The 16,858-nt window shown below is 34.6% G+C and overlaps 1 protein-coding gene across 7 annotated transcripts in view; it reads right to left on the bottom strand.

The window, feature by feature from the left end:
• The window catches only part of ADGRL2 (adhesion G protein-coupled receptor L2), a 273,375-nt gene that overhangs the window by 217,539 nt on the left and 38,978 nt on the right, over positions 1-16,858 (bottom strand). For all 7 annotated transcript variants that reach the window (XM_055084505.1, XM_055084500.1, XM_007106416.4 and 4 more), the window contains exon 2: positions 1,029-1,070. The gene's annotated coding sequence lies outside the window, so the exon portion shown is untranslated. The remainder of the gene's footprint in view (positions 1-1,028; positions 1,071-16,858) is intronic.

Below are 16,858 nucleotides of genomic sequence, written 5' to 3' on the forward strand. Positions count from 1 at the left end.
TGTTATTCAAATAATGCTTTTATTCGGATAAGAATAATCATACATATTTATTATAGGAAATTCCGAAAATTAAGAAGAAATGAAGACTACTAAACTACCTATGTTACCACTCTTTGTGTGCCTTTTGTTAGTCTTTTTTCTAAGCCTACAATATGATCCCAATTGTCTCTCCTCTCGATACACAAGCACAAATGCGCACAACATATAATATATTTATAATGTGTTCTGCTTTTTCACTTAACATAGCACTTTTCAATGATTGGTTTATTTCAAAGTGATATTTTTCTACAGTGAGAAATTCCTTCTTTTTATAGGGAATATGCAAGAACCACTGGGGGGAAGAACTTTGTAGGAGACAGTAATAACTTGTTAAGGAATATCATTTTACATGGACCTTTCCCATTCAATAATATTGATTTTTATTGTTACTTAAATTGTAAAGAGGTTATGATTAAGACTAAATTTAATATTACCATTTCAAGTCATAAAAACATAAAGACAACAAAACTATGAGTTTAGACAAAATCATACAGTCGCTAGCTTGCCTTGGAGAAGTTATGATATATACTTTTAGCAAACAAACATTTTAAAATTCACAGATGCTGCAAAGCCCTGGTCAAACATAGATTACAATCAGTTTCTATGTAACAGTAAAAATTCCAAAGGACTCTTACCCACCCACTCTCAATATGTATCACAGATATGCTTTTTCTTTTTGCTCATAGAATGTAAACCACATTTATTTCTATATCTGTGTGTATTTTAAAATAAATTACCGCAGAAAACAAAATATGGAGTACGCTGTGTTCAAATGCAAACCAACAGAGAAAGCAAAAACCTTATATTCCCTCTGAAGAGGCTGTAGCATAGTTGATGAGAATTTTGGAATGCTTATAGAGTATATGCTACCTTATAATTATCAGATCGTTCAATACATTTAGCTAATTATACTCCCCTTTTATTATAACAATTCACTTTTTCTTGTTTGTGTTCAGTACTATCAAATATAGAAAGAGCTCTTTACTTACCATTCTGGGAAAGATGAAATTTATCATTGTGCCATAAATACCCTGGAAAGCAAAGAAAATATTATTATTTATTATATCTCCATCCACAGGGATCCTAACTGCCAAATGTAATGCATCAGCACCAAAACAAAAATGAAGTAAATCTATTGCAGAAAACACAAATTAGTGTTCTAAGAATTCTTGAATGTGTATTACATGCCTTTGGACAGAGCTACCTTAGGATTAAACAACTGTTGTGATAAGTACTTTCAAAGTCAGGAATAAAACATTTTATATTTTCCCCCCAAAATATTATTGGATTAAGAGAATACTGTCAAAAGTTTTTTTTTTTCTTTCTCCCCTTTAGCTCAGTTGAATTTTTCATTGATAACAGATAGGACAGCTATACTTAAAACTCTTTAAGGAAAACTGAGGGGCATTTTACTTTCTTGAAGTCAGCATTAATGACCATTGCAACTATTTATAGGCAAATACATTTCCTTTTTGGAATCTTGAATTGAAAATCTGATGTAGGAGCTGAAAACAGAATTAAGAGTCCAAGCTCTTATTTTTCCACACTAAATAAGTGATAAAGAGCTACATTTTTTCTTATTGTTTTCTGTTGATTAAAAACAGGTTTTAATTGCATCACATGGTAAGAATTAGAACAAATTTGTATTTTGAAAAGGTATATACGTTCTTAAATTTATTCTGTCCTTTAATTTTTAAATTAACATTGGCTTTCACAATTAATAATTAGTACAAAATAATCTTTCTTCGTGTCAATAGTTCTAATATATGTATACATATAGCTGATTCACTTTGTTGTACAGCAGAAACTAACACAACATTTTAAAGCAATTATACTCCTATAAAGATATTTTTTTTAAAAAGGGAACATGTCAGGATGTAAGAAAATATGCTTTTCTCATATCCTGATATATAATGTCATTAAATATTGGTCATTTTCTGTTCCTTTATTTTCTTGTAAGAATCACAAACTTTTGGTCATTTTCTGTTCCTTTATGTTTTTGTAAGAATCATAAACTTAATCTAGAAAAAAACACACTGAGTACATCTCCCTCTGCTAAAACTAGATGATAGCATAAATAACATATGCAGAAAAGGGATTTACTTTAATTTTTGGATAATGACATTTCAGATCCTTCGATGTTTTTTTCGAATAAAGTAATCCTGACTAAAAATTATAATGTGTTAGTGTAACTTGAAATCATTATTTCCAAGAAAGATGATGTTTCAGTAAATGAAAATTAGTGAAAATTTCAAATGACAAATACTGACAAAATTTACTGACTTTTCGATGGAGGATAAAATTAAGATTTGAAAGGTGTCCTACTTAGTTTTTCACATAGAAAATATCTTATTTTTTAGACATTTTTAATCTAAAGAAACATTTGGGTAGTAAATGTGGAAGTCTGACATTCTGTAATAATTGAGGAATTCTCCCCACAAGCATAGTTTCTCCTAAGAAAGCTGTTTTTCATATTTAATTATAAATATTAATAATTTATTTCAAAATTTTTGTATTTATTGATTTTTAATGAAAGATTTTCAAGGGAAAATTTTAGACTTAGAAATACTTTATTGTGTGTAGTGCTTATTTCTAAAGAATTATTAATACAACTTTTGATATTATAGCTTATATTTATAATTACTAAACTGCTAAAAAAACAATCAAAGTATTTTTAAGCATCAGCTCCTGAAGAGGGCAGCACGTTCTAGATATTATTGAATTTCAAGCTCAAATATGACAGCTTTGGCTTTAGTATACTTTTTTTTAAGAACTAGAGAGGAAAAAAATGGATTTTTTTTTTATAGATGTCTACTCCCATGATACAATAAACCAGCAGAAATTCTAGGCAGCTGCAGACCAAGGTCAAAACTGTATTTGATTATTACAAAAGAACATTCAAATTAGACACCTAAAGCAATGTACTTAGAAAGGGAACAACAAAATACTAGTAAGGAGACTTTCCATGAGGAATGTGTTTTATCTTAATACTGCAGATAACTTTTCCTATTGGCAGTGCATTGACTGTCAAAACTACTAAAGGGGTTAGATTTAATTATCTCACTTCTTGCACATTTCATCTCAATTGCTATGGCAACATTCAGTTGCCTCAGCAGCAATGCACACTTTAATCAGATATTTCCTCCTCATTTCTCTATGAGCCAAAACTGTGTAGTCAAATTTACAACCAAGTCCTGATAAATCTGATAACACTTCTTACAATTTAATGGGCAACTTGCCTCCACCCACACATATAAATATTTTCAGAGAGGTTTGTAACTATTGGACAAGTATAAGACTTGATAAGAACATACATTTGGACTTTCCTACTTCATTGATATTTCTTTGCTATTTCTGTCACTATTCTTTATTAGAAGTTTTTTACAAATTCAAAACTCACTCCAGCATGTCACTAATGTGGGTCACCTGACCTCAATAGGAGAGCCAATGAGTAAACAACCTCCAACATTCAGATGTCAATCCTCCTCAAAAGCCTATTTAATTATTTACCTTTTATCTGGACATACTTTGAATTGGCACATCAAAGAGGCTTTTTCTATTTCTTGAAAGCAGGTAAAAGAAGGAAAGAAAATAATTCAAGACAAAGCAAAATCTGATATAGGAAGAAAACTGTAGGGTATCAGACTTAAATGGAAGGCCAAGCATGAAGAAAATTTGGTTAAGCTTCAGTAATGAAGCAATTTTAATGAGAAGTGAAAGCATGATGCATTAAATTGTTGTCACGTGGGTGAATATTAACCATCTACATTGTTGGACAAATCACCACTTTAGCATTGTTCAATGACTAGAGAAACTTTTGTGGGCAGATAAGGAATATTCAAACTGTCTTCAAGTCCGATTTAAAGTGTTAGCTTATTATATTTTTATAAATGTTTGGAATTTTTAAAAATAGTAACTTTTAATTTGATACTGCGTAATAAACATTATTTTAAACTGTGATTAAGGAGCAAAGTAATCTAAGGTCTTCCTAACAATTTTAGTGGCTGCTATAAATTTGTATTTAGATAACAAACATTTTATCCTGAAGTTGTGATAGTTCTTTGGTGAGAAATTTTATACCAGTAGCTGACAGTAATATTTCAGCGTGGTTTTTCAATCACCACTTAGTAGTGTCTAGTAAAATTTTCATTAATTGAGACCACCAAAAAGATGCTTTCTGTACCTGGTTCTACCAGTCCAACATTTTAATAGCAATTTCTAGATTGCTTCTTATGTATTACAGACCACTAAACATAGCATTCAATCAAAACTTAACCAAACATAAAAAATATTCTATAAAATACAAGTCATATATTTTGAACTTTGAGCTGATTATTAGCAGATTATGTTCAAAATGTAGTTATTGAAAAGCTAACTTCTCATTAATGATGAAGTTTGGAAGCTGCATAACCTTAGGAATAGCTGAAGGAATAGATGTTTAATTAGAAAGAGAAACCTATACAGGAGGGGAAGCATGAAACTTGTCTTCAAATATTTGAAAGTCTTATGTAAAGGAGACAGTGAGTGTCTTAGAAAGCTAAGACAAATGATACAAGTTCCAGAAAAGCAGATTCCAGCTCTCTATAAAGAAAAACTTAAAACAATTAGAATTACTTAAACAATGGCACAAGCTATGAAGCCCCAAGTTCCTTGTCTAAGCATATTCCATGTACTGTTTGCATATGAACCCTTTATTTTCTGTTGCTTGATTCTGGGACAACGTTGTAAAAATGTGGTAGAAGCACTCCACAAATTTGGATCTGGGAGTTCAGATGAGTCTTAATGAATTTTTCAAGTACCAGTGCTTTATATTGGAATGGAAACCTAGCAATGGTCTGCAAACAGCATATTCAGCAGGAAGTTTGTGAATCCTACTCTGGAGAAATGGTCTAAATGAGATAAACAAACAGTTCTTAGTGAAGAGCTATCTAAAACCTCTAAGGAGACATGTAAATTCGTCCTAATTGGCATTCCTTCAAGAACCTCAGTAGATGGCAGGGATTGAATAGAGGTGAAGAATGAGTTCCCCTTTCAGTCTTGACTTGGCTCTTCTACCTGAAGCTGGGGTGCTGCCAGACAAGGTGTACACCACTGCCTATGTTAGACTTGTTCTCTGGATGAAAGGAAGATTTTGGCATTATTCTCAAACTCTGTATTCACTTAAGAAATAATAATTGCTGAATTAAGGGTCCAGAGCTTTTTTTCTGTACCCAGAGAAATTAAAAGTTAAAGAGAAAATTGCACTCCACGTGGGAATGCTCATCTTCAGCAAGATTGCTGAATAAGATAAAATTGTAACTGATTTGAAGGTTATAAATATAAAGAAGTTGTTGATTCTTGAGTCAAAGTAATGTTTACTTTTTGTGTAATACTAGATTCCGTAAAGTTTTAGTTTATGTTAGTTGGAAATAGTCTTTTTACTTACTTTGATTTTGAAATTTCCTTGTGTGATCCTCTCTTGAATCACTTTGAAGGAACCAAGGGGCTCACAAAGGTCTTGCGTAGTATCTAACCTTTATGTACTCCAGTGCTGTTGTTTAGAGCATGAGATCTTTTGAAGAATAGCTGTCTACCAGAAGCATCTCTTTCTATCTAAACAGCTGATGAGTTGTTTTGCAACACCAAGAAATGCTAACTTGTGTTTTTACTCTCAAAGACTATGGGATGTTAATACTTCATTAAGTATTTTATCTCCCTTGCCCCTCCAGGCCTCTGCAAATCAAATCTTTACACTATGTTGTTTAAAATTACACCTGCTGAGATTTTGCTGGCAAATGGTCTTGAAACTTGTTTCCAAAATCCTCACCCGCAAAAGCTTTTACTAGCCAGTCCCATTTGGTTGTCTGTGCTCCAACCAGTCTCTGGTGAACACAAACATAAGTTACAGAGAAACAGAAATATTTCCATGGCACTCTGGAGGAACGTTTTTATCCAAAAGACACTACTAGTAAACCAAAGTGTCATTGCAAATTCATGAACATTTTCTTATGTCATGAGTAGCAGTAGAGGGAAAGGGCTGCATTTGTGCAATGGTTGTTCCATGTGTGTAAACCTAGTCCCCAACTTTAGATCAAAGACTGTCTTCAATCAACAAGTATTTATTTAGTGCCTACCATGTCCGAAAGTTAAGGAGCCACCAAAGGACAAATAGGGGCTACTTTAAAATTCTGGTAGTAGAAACTAACACAGCATTGTAAAGCAATTATACTCCAATAAAGATGTTAAAAAAAAAATTCTGGTATTTGTTGAATAAATGAAGAAAAATATATTGCTGACCTAAAAAAACCTTACAATCATCTATAGGGTTATGAATTTAACATGAAACAAAGCACAATATCTCTGTTTTGTCTCTATAAGTTAAAATGTTAATCTATTTCATGCCACAGAAGCTTTTAATATATTTAAACATTACTTCCTTCATTTAAGTAGATTTAACTGAGAAAAAGCACAAATCATGTAGCTTTACCCAATATGGTCCTGCACCCCTACATCTACCAGCTTGCACTTCTTACCTGTGGAGTTTAAGGTATCTCTACTGAACCATTATTGCTCTGAATGTGAGCTTAATGAGGGCAGGGGAAATCTGCATTTTTGTTTGCATTCTGGCCAGTGCCACAGTGCCTGGTAAACAATAATAAGCATTCAGAAAATGATTATTCAATGAATAATGTATGAATAGTAAGAGGAATGAAATGGCATTGACCTAAATGCAAGAAGTAGTCAGGAAGGTTAGTGTAGTTTGAAATGGTCTTAGTTTGAAGATATGAGATTTTTTCACTGGGCCTTCAGGAATGGATGGGGTTTAAATAGCAGGTAGGAAGGAAATAAAGTATTTCTAGTAGAGTTAAAAACATGAGCAAAATTCAATTGCTTTGAATGCAGAAATATTAGTGAAAGGATTTAATCCTTCTTGATGGGACCATGGGTTGTATTATTATGGGTTAGTGATTTTGTTTGGTTTAGATTAATAGGTATTGTAGAGAAGTGCTTCTCAAGTTTTAATTTGCATACGTGGGGATCTTGTTAAACTGTAGACTTTAATTTGTAGGTCTGGATTGAGGTATGAGATTATCTATTTCTAACAAGTTCCCAGATGATGTTGGTGCTGGTGCTAGACCCTGAACTGCCAAGACTGCAGAGGATCCTTAAAGCTAGACAGTCATTTGCACTTGATACAGCAGGCATTTGAGAACTACTCTGTTTTCCGGCAGTTATGGCATGATGAAAACTGAATTTAGGAAGATTAGTATGTCGACCTCATGGAAAGTATGCTAACAAAGAGAGAATGTGGATATAGGAAAACCGTCTGGGAGGCTGTTTTACACTTTATCTGTATATTTCACAGATTTGGTGCTCAATTACCTGTTGATTGATTAGTTTGTGTGGACATGGTCAATTCAAAAGCACTTTCTCAATGGAATAATTGTGGGCCCACTGACTTTTTGAAAACAAGTCAAATTTAGGTAAAACACATGGGGAATCCATGAATGTTCTTCCCCTCCTCTCCATCTGGAAAAACTGTATTTATTCTTTAAAAGACTTGAAATATTAGCTCTTCTGTTCTTCTCACACTATAAAATGTAATTATTCCCTCACAATTATCTCTCAAACTCTGATATTATTATATCATAATAATAATAATAATTAGTAATAGTAGTACAACTAGTGTTTTTTGAATGCTTATTAATAGCCCCAGGCAAATTGCTAAGTTTTATAATTAAATCCTTATAATAATGCTGTGAGGAATACTGCTATTATCATCCCTATTCTTACAAACTGACAAAAAAAAAAGAGTACTTGCATGCCCTAATATAGTGTCAGGTACATAACAATAAATAGATTTATTCAGAGAGCAATCAATCAAAATGTATTGTAAGAAATCACTGATTTATTTTATTTTTAAAACTTATTTATTTTTGGCTGCGTTGGGTTTTTGTTGCAGTGCGTGGGCTTCTCATTGTGGTGGGTGGCTTCTCTTGTTGCGGAGCATGGGCTCTAGGCTCACGGGCTTCAGTAGCTGTGGCACACGGGCTCAGCTGCTCCGTGGCATGCGGGATCTTCCCGGACCAGGGCTCAAACCCATGTCCCCTGCATTGGCAGGCAGATTCTTAACCACTGTGCCACCAGGGAAGTCCAAGAAATCACTGATTTCTTAACATAGCTTCTGTTTTTGCATGATATCTTTGTCTTTGTTCCTTGATCTCCAATAATTGTGATAATGGTTAGAATTAGTGTTTCCTATGTTCCAGGTTCTACTTTAAGCAATTTACATGTGTTGTCTCATTTAACGCTCATAATAATCCTAGGACTTGGGTGTTATTATTACTCTCATTTTACAAATAAAGAAAATGAGGTATAAAGAGGTTAAATAATTTGTCTAAGTTTCCATAACTATAGAGCAGGAGATTTGTATTTTGAACCCATTATAGTATGTTATTGACTTTAGCCTAACTTGTCCTTAGTAACATGGAATTCTGAGTGTTTTCTTAAATGAATACCATAAATTTCTTCAAATGATAATATTTGTGAAAAGTTAATTTTCTCCCAAATTAAGAAAGAGTCCATGAAGTCCAAGAAGCCTTGTTATTATTTCTTGGCTTCTGTCAGCACACCACCATGCCTGATGAAAAGGAACTCCCTGAAGCTGGCATCCATTTAGTATGGGGCAAAATCTTTTCGATAAAATGCCAGCAAGGGCTTCCCTGGTGGTGCAGTGGTTGAGAGTCCGCCTGCTGATGCAGGGGACACGGGTTTGTGTCCCGGTCCGGGAAGATCCCACATGCCGCGGAGCGGCTTGGGCCCGTGAGCCATGGCCGCTGAGCCTGCGCGTCCAGAGCCTGTGCTCCGCAAAGGGAGAGGCCACAACAGTGAGAGGCCCGCGTACCGCAAAAAAAAAAAAAAGAAAAAAAAATGCCAGCAATTCTCAGATAACCTGGGCTCCACATACTTCTCCCTTCTCCAGTCATATTCCAGCCCCCTAATAACACAACTCAATTCCACAGAAGAATAAAGAATATTCCTCAAAATAGGGAAAGGCATATTCAAAAGGTAGTCTTCTTTAAATTTTTTTTCCTTTGGGGAAAGATAGCCAGCTTCTGTGATCCCTTTCTAGTAATAAGAATAATAATGACAATCTTCCAGATAGTTTAAATGTGCAGATATGGTAACAATTATTACTTGTTTGACCAGCTAAACTAGAGATCAAACACAAGTAAAACATTTCATTTTATTCCACTACATGAGGGTAATATTCTAATCTAAATATTTAATATTTAAATTATAGACAAATTTGATATTATGATGTCATAGTTTTTGAAATTATGTACTTTCATATATTGTTTTCAAGAAAAGCATCCAGGGCTTCCCTGGTGGCGCAGTGGTTGAGAGTCCGCCTGCCGATGCAGGGGACAAGGGTTCGTGCCCTGGTCCGGAAAGATCCCACATTCCGCGGGGCGGCTGGGCCATGAGCCATGGCCACTGAGCCTGCGCGTCCGGAGCCTGTGCTCCGCAACGGGAGAGGCCACAACAGTGAGAGGACCGCGTACCACCGAAAAAAAAAAAGGGATCCAATATTCTTGTAGTATGCTATCAGTTGGCACATTACTTGTTATGTTAATATTGATCTCATGATTAAGGGGATCATTGTAAAATTGCTCTTTTTTTCCCTTTTTTTACAACTATATTATTTATTTATTTATATCGGTATGGACTTGTGGATATACATTTTATCCAGTGGGATATAATCTGCTGTTACTATTAGTCAGTTTGATTTTCAAGTAGTCTCACATACGGTCATCATGATCCCCATTAACCTGACTTCTTTTTTGACATGTCCCTGGCATCGTATGAGTAACTTCCATACTTTTGGCATAATAAGATATTCGAGGCTCATTTTTGTATATTTCATGTCCCAGCTCAGGAATCAGCTATTTCTCTAGGAAGTCCTTTTTTTTTTTTTTTTTTTTTTTTAAGTTGAGAATGATATTTAGAAACCAAGGTTTGGGAGGAAGGTGTGCAGATGTCCCCAATGTTTTGGGTGTGTCATTGTTCTCAGGATCTGGAACCAAGGAAATATATGTATGAAAAAATTCATCTATTTATATAGCTATCTCTACATGTATGTACACATACTAACATCTCTATTTACCTCTGTCTATATCTATGAAACTTCAGGAGTTCACACTGATATCTCCATTCCAAACCAATGCTACAGGATCCAATGCAGTTTCTCTCTTTTCATATTTGTAACTACTTCCTGCAACAATGAAAACCCTATCTCCTGATTATCCTTAACATAGTTACTTATTTGATCAATCTCTCTGTGTGTAACCAATATCCTATTGCTGCTAAACACACCCTCCACCCTTCTCACCCTTCCTGAGCCACAACATTGCTCTTTAGGCTCCAGAGGCTCTCCTCGTCCACACTCTCTACGGATGCTTACCTTCTTTGTCCCCACACAGTGGATTTAGGCCTAAATTGCTCAGGAAAAAAAGGGAAGGAAAGGGAATAAAAAAGGCCAGGGGAAAGGAATATGAAAAAGAAGAAGAGACTTGAGAACTTGAAATACTTTTAACTTGCTTGTCTGCTGTGTGGATTCTAATGCTGCTGCATATTACAGACTTAACTGAAAAGTTTTCTTTTTATTTGAGAAACTAAAAACAAAATAATAAGCCCACTTTAACTAACTAGACTTCACATATTTGGCAAATATTTATTAAGTGCCTGCTCCGTGCCAGTATGAAAAATTTTAGTAAAAACCCAATTAACTGCAGTTCTCAATTAATCAATATATTTCACTTACTTGCCTTTCAGAGAAATTGGCCAATTATAAGAAATCACATCCAAACTGAAGATTTATTCAGAACAGGGTCAGTTATGAAGTCAGTATGGATTTTACTGTAACCCCCATGACATATATTATACTATATAATAAAATGATATTCAGAATTATGGTTCTAAAAAAGAATATGAAGCTCAATCATAATCAAAATATTGCCATGGTCACTATAGAGATTTTAGAAATCTTTTCAACAAATATAGTTAGCTTTGTTAACTTAACTACAAAATTATATTCCCCAAACAACGAATTTCTAGTTTATTTATTCACTTGAGTATTTATGAAGCATCTATATGTTATCAGGCACATTTTAAGAAAATAAAAATCTATCAAACTTTCTGTTCTCATGGAGCTTACTATCTAGTGCAGGGAAAAAAGACAACAAACAGGCATATGTTGTATGCCAGTTTATTATAAATGCTGAGAAGAAAAATAAGATGATAAAATAGAGTATGAATGAGTGGAGGTAATGGTAGGTGAGCTGTCTTAGACAGATGGTTAGTTTTTTTGTCATGAGTTTGTCATTTTATCCAATGAGATTATCTTTCTCAGGATGAGAAATATATTATTTGCATATTTGTTGGCTGGTTTTCTTTAAGTTTGGGTCAAATTTATAGTGAACTCTTAGCTGCATCTAAATCATTTTGTAAAAATTAGAAAATATCAAACAAGATGGTAAATTGGGAAGGTAGAAGGGAAAGAAAGACTTAGCTGAGGAAGCAGTTCAAGTGGACTTTTAAATTGAAAAAGAAACTTTCTGGGAATTCCCTGGTGGTCCAGTGGTTAGGACTCCACACTTGCACTGCCGAGGGCAAAGGTAAAATCCCTGGTTGGGGAACTAAGATCCTGCAAGCTGTGCAGCCAAAAAAAAAAAAAAAAAGGAAGAAAAAGAAACTTTCTTATATTGCTTAGGTTTTCTACGTGAGTTACAATATCTTCATAATTTTTTAAAATTATTTTTATTAAAAAAATGTCATAGTAGGGGCTTCCCTGGTGGCACAGTGGATAAGAATCTGCCTGCCAATGCAGGGGACATGGGTTCGAGCCCTGGTCCAGGAAGATCCCACATGCTGCGAAGCAACTAAGCCAATGCACCACGGCTACTGAGCCTGCGCTCTAGAGTCCGTGAGCCACAACTACTGAGCCTGTGTGCCACAACTACTGAAGTCCGTGAGCCTGTGCCTAGAGCCTGTGCTCTGCAACAAGAGAAGCCACCGCAATGAGAAGCCCTCGCACCACACAAAGAGTAGCCCCCGCTCACTGCAACTAGAGGAAATCTTGCGTGCAGCAACAAAGACCCAATGCAGCCAAAAATAAAATAAATAAAATAAATAAATTTTTAAAAAAGATAATTATCTCTAAAAAAAAAAAGTCATAGTAGCTGAATTATACTTCAGTCTGCTGATAGAGCTCATATGTCCTTGAACAAGAATGAACAGAAAATGAAGCAACTGAGATAGACAAAATCTATAAATCTTTCTATTGTTCATTAGCCACTTTCCAGATAAATATTTCAGTAACTCCCACAAATAGTGACTCAATTTTAATCATTTAGGTTGTGGATATGGTCCAAAAGTCTTCTATTATTCCCAAGCAAAAACTGGCATTTTATTTCTTATCTCAATAGGGATATGTCTACTCTAATAATACCATTATAAATTTAAAGAATTGATATTTTCAATTAAGAGGAAAGAAAAGTAAGAATATGAAAGTGGTTGAATTCTAAGATAGATTAGTAAACAGAAGTCAGTAGTATCCATATGTAAAGAAAGAGCGTTGGACAAGGGAATTTGAGTTCTGGATTGAACGTTCCCTAATACTTGTGAAACTTGGGGCAAATCACTCCTACTCTCTTATCTCTAGTCTTATCTCTAGTCTCTTTGGTAAAATGAAGATGATGTTAGCTTTTGTCTAAAGTCACCACTTAGAAATAAGATCCTAGAATTAAAACAAACAAAAAACCCAATAAAAAATATACTGGTTCTATGTATTTCTACATACACACTTTCTCTCTCACTACATATATACTATTAAAGGAAAAATTGTTTTTTCAGTCAAATAAGATAATATGTTGATACTCAATTATTAAAATTCCTTTTCAGTAAGATTCCTGTTCTATTCCTTTCAATCCTTTCAAAAATTACAGTAATCCTCTCAAATGATTACATTTGAGAAAAAAGAAAGGGTGGGAGAAAGACCTACAGGATGTTTTTCTGTTGATCTTTATTTTTTGATAGTGTTCACAAAATATGACTACATCTTTTTTTTTTATGACTACATCTTAATGATTTAGATTTCACACATGTTCAAAAATATTTTACAGGAAAAAATCCTGGTACATTCTACATTATTTCTCAAATAAATAATATTTAAAGTACAAGTTTGAATTAGTTACTTATTCTTTTTTTTTTTTTAGTTTACTTATTCTTGAAGAGAACAGTAGCCAAAAATAGCTACTATACTATTTAAATTATTGGCAAGAGAATACAATAATAAGGCTTATTAAACCATAATAATATCTTGACTTTTATATAGTACATTTATTCACAGTAGACAACACTTTACACAATATACATATAATTTTTCTAGCTCATTCTCAAGGGCACTTTATAAAATATAGGTTAAATAGTTTTTAAAATATTTGTTTATTTTACTCATTTTGCCTTCATAGTATTTAGCATCCTATACTTTCAGTTTAATAAATTATTCCTTTTTAATACATACCAATGTTAATATTATACACATATACTTACTTGCAAACGCACAATGTCCACTGGCAAGGAGCATACAGCTGGCATTTTAAAAATCCAAATCAAAACGAAAAACTTTCCACAAAATAATCAGAATATACAAACAAATAACTCTGAACTTTCATTTTATTTATCCCTGTTCATTATAATATTATATAATAAATTGTATTTTAATTTATTTCTTTTTAACCAAGCAGTACTGAATCCATTGAAAAATCTCCTCTGACATGACATGCTTTTATATCCTTCTCTGAATTGATGAGCATAGGAATACTTATTCTTTTGGCCTCAAGCCATTTTATAAGTTAAACAAAGTTACATGAGGTTTTATTAAAACCTCAAACACAAAACTAGCCAACCACCACGTGGATGACAAATTTGAATGGGAGGGAAAAGCAGCTCAAAGACCTTGCAAGCTGGCTGATACAATATATAAACACTGAGCAGCCTGAGCAGCCTAGAAACCACAGGACAAAGCTACCATTTTCTCTCCTTATAAATCCATAAATACTGTATATGTATTTTCACATAAATTTAAATTCAAAGGTGGAACACTATTATCTTTCACAGGACTATTATGAGGGTGAACTGAGATCATATTCACTGAGTGTGTACTAAGAGCTGGGCTCTATTTTATATTTTTTAAGAGATTAAAAAAAATATTTTTTTAATTTATTTATTTTTGGTTGCATTGGGTTTTCATTGCTGCGCGTGGGCTTTCTCTAGTTGTGGCGAGCAGGGGCTGCTCTTCGTTGCGGTGCACAGGCGTCTCATTGTGGTGGCTTCTCTTGTTGTGGCCCACGGGCTTTAGGTGCGCGGGCTTCAGTAGTTGTGACACGCGGGCTCAGTAATTGTGGCTCGCGGGCTCTAGAGCGCAGGCTCAGTAGTTGTGGCGCACGAGCTTAGTTGCTCCGCAGCACGTGGGATCTTCCTGGACCAGGGCTCAAACCCGTGTCCCCTGCATTGGCAGGGGGATTCTTAACCACTGCACCACCAGGGGAATCCCTGGGCTCTATTTTAGTTGTATCTACACATTTAATCTTCACAACCATGCTGTAACTATTAGAATAAACCATATGAAATTGACATTTCTATAGGTGAAAAACCGTTGAATTTCAACCTAATACTATTGTTTCTCTCAACTTACAAATGAGGAAACTGGGGAACAGAGAGGTTAAGTAACTTGCTTAAGGAGAATCACTGTTTTTCCCATCTTACAATTGAGGAAACTGAAGCTCAAGGAAGAATAAGTGACTTTCCCAAGGATACACAGCTATCTACTTCTCAGAGAGATAGATCAAGAGAGACTATATCTGCCTATGCACTTTGTAAATTTTATATTGTTAAAAAAGTTAAACTATTTTTATTCTTAATATTATGAAGCCTTCTTAGCTTCACAATGGGTCTTTAATAACCCAAAGGGAATGCTGCATCTAGTTATCAAGACAAAAGGCTTTTGTACTTATCATCTTCTGAGATGCTTCCCCTTTGAACTGACAAGGTGAGTTGCAGTTACCCATCTCTAGCTTTTCTGTTATCAACTCAATGCTTAATGATCGTTAAGGTACTGAAGTACTTTGGTTTGTTCTCAAATTAATTCCTATGCTGTCCTTGAAACAAGTGAGGTGCAAGGGTTATTGGGGATAACATTAAAAAAAATTATAAAACATTATCATCTCAAGTAACACACAGATAATCTTCAAACATAATTTCATGTGATTTAATTTGAGCTGGAATCGGGGGAAAGTATATACAACAGAAGAAAGAGGAACATAAACAGGGACATCTGGTTGTTGCATTTTGCTCTTCTGCTCTATTTTCACCAATGTCTCAGACACTGCCTTGCCATAAGTTAGGCACTTTGAGACATTATCTTTGAGCAGCATTTTGTTCACTGCAATAAGGCTGGGAGAGAGACCATCTTCAGCCCTGGAATAGAGAACACTAAGATCTTTCTTTGTTCCTTTGAGTGTGCTGCCTTTCCAATGAAGTACTTAAATATTATTGCTGGTTTCTTTGTAAACATTTCACTTACAAGAGTAATATTTTATCTTTATGGTTCTCTTGGACACAGACGATACAGTGGTTACCAGGGCCTGGCTCAGGAGTCAACCTGTGTTTGAAACCAGACTTAACCTGTATTTGAAATTTCTACCACTTAACTACCTGTGTGACTTTGGGCAAGCTGCTTCACAACTCTATTCATCAGTTTCTCATTTATAAAATGGGGATTATATTAGTTCCTACCTTATACAATTAGAAGTATTTTAAATGAGACGATGTGAGGAGTGTTTAGAACATTGCCAAACATGCAGAGTATTTTAATGGATATTGATTCCTCATGAAATTTTGAGCATATCTTAATTTAACATTTAGAAACACAAGTGCTTTCATGTGTTCATAGAATGCTTAAACACCCATCAGGAATTTAGGTTAATTACTTTAAGAACTGATTCATCACACTGTTTACAATTTTCTTATTCCCACTTTATTTTCTACATATGTCTCTAACTTTTCACTTCCAACATTTACATACTATCTCAGTTTTCCCAGAATAAATACACTTCACACCAGTTACATCTATCCTCATCCTTTCTTTTCCTTCAATGTTGTAATGCATTTCATTGTTTCTCCTTATCACTTTTTGATAACTGCTGTATTACTAAAATAGATATCAGTTACTAACAGAGTAGCAATGGTTCATCACCTAAAATTAAAGGAGATGAACTAGAGGAACATACAAAAACCAGTTAAGATCTACTCATTACTACATATCCATGGCTACAACAACAAAAATTGCATGTGGATGTTACACATGGTAACAGAGATCTTTGTATTAGAAAAAATGTGAAATGTGAGTTGTAAGTCACAGTAGGTTAATAGAAGACTATTAGCTCTGATTTTTTTTCTTTTTCTTATAGAACATTTTAATTACTGCATTTCTAATGTACTTCTGTTTGCCAGTAGTTCTCTTTTTTATTTTTCTAATAATGGTTCCTAAGGTACATCCTATAAATTACCCCTTTCTTTTCCCTCTCCCTCTTCTCTTTAAAAAATTCTGGGGCTTCCCTGGTGGCGCAGTGGTTGAGAGTCCGCCTGCCGATGCAGGGGACACGGGTTCGTGCCCCAGTCTGGGAAGATCCCACATGCCGCGGAGCGGCTGGGCCCGTGAGCCATGGCCGCTGAGCCTGCGCGTCCGGAGCCTGTGCTCCGCAACGGGAGAGGCCAC

This window comes from Physeter macrocephalus, chromosome 4 (genome assembly GCF_002837175.3).
Source record: "Physeter macrocephalus isolate SW-GA chromosome 4, ASM283717v5, whole genome shotgun sequence".
Classification (NCBI taxonomy): domain Eukaryota; kingdom Metazoa; phylum Chordata; class Mammalia; order Artiodactyla; family Physeteridae; genus Physeter; species Physeter macrocephalus.